The sequence below is a fragment of the Crocuta crocuta genome, unplaced genomic scaffold (genome assembly GCF_008692635.1).
Source record: "Crocuta crocuta isolate KB4526 unplaced genomic scaffold, BGI_CrCroc_1.0 scaffold239, whole genome shotgun sequence".
Lineage (NCBI taxonomy): Eukaryota > Metazoa > Chordata > Mammalia > Carnivora > Hyaenidae > Crocuta > Crocuta crocuta.
Genome location: NW_027533255.1, coordinates 69,683 through 70,958, shown reverse-complemented (window position 1 = coordinate 70,958; position 1,276 = coordinate 69,683).

The window sequence follows — 1,276 nt, the reverse complement described above, 5'->3', positions numbered from 1 at the left end:
GGGATTAGTGTGTAAGTGGGTGAGTCTGTGTGAAGGAAGGAAGGTACCGGGGCGTACCGACCCCATGCTACTAGAACACAGGAAGATTAATGAGGACTGAAGGCAGTACGTTTGGGAGAACAAGTCAAAGGAAGGAGAAACGGGACCATACACGGCGGGAAGGGATACAAATGAGGCCGTGTGCTTGAGGATCCGAGCTCATACTCATCTGAGGGTGAAGGTTCTGATGAAATGCCCACACCAGCACTGTGCTCTACGGGACGCACAGATGCCCCAGTGTTCATATGAGGAGCTGTGTCTTATCTCTCCCTCTCTCTGTTCCTCTACAGGGGCTTCAGTCTAGTGCCTCTGCCCTGAAACCCTTTTCTGCGTTACAGGGGAGAGTCAAATAAGTAGGGCTTTGGCCAAGCTGCTCAGCTCTACCTCCTGTCCGTACTCAGACCTCACCTGTTTGTTTTCCTTACCTTCCCCATCAGCAGGAATGAGAGTGATTGCAGAGGAGGTCCAGGAAAAGACTTCTGCGGCAGAGGATTTTCTTCCACTGCATGGCTACGACCAGGGACAACCACACATGACTCAGAAGGAGGCAAATCCTCTTAACCTTTCCTGTCTTCTGGGAAATGGAATAAAATCAAACACACACACACACACACACACAGAAAATCCAACACAGTGAGGTGGTGTTATCTGGGCTCCTAAAACCAACCCAAAACAAACCAAACCAAAAAAAAACAAACAAACAAACAAACAAACACTGAGATGTGGCATTTTCCAGAATTTGTCAATTCACAAGACACACACTTAGTGGACCTTATAAGTCACACATCATTACCAAACACGAGACGTGCTCTCAAAAAAATGGAGGTGACTTTCTGGTTGGAATCTTGACAACTTTAAGGGGAGTTGACCTTTGAAAATGTCACTTATTTCAAATAGAAGTAAATAATAATGATGAAAATTGTGTTTATGGTGGATGCCCTTGATATTGAGTACCTCGTATGTGATATTTCTGGAGATGTGTAGACAATACTGATGCTGAGTAAGAACTATGCATGTAAACAGTTTGCAGTCACTAAAGTTCGACATTATTAGCTTGATTTACTTCATGGGAATTTGTGCAGTTAGATAATGTAGAGTCCAAGTTATATGAAGACCTCTACATCTCTATCTATCTACTAACATATGGAAAGCTTTCTATCTACACACACAAACAAAAACACAGTGAGGAAGGACAGATGGATGGATGCATGGATGGACGCATGGATGGATGGGTGGG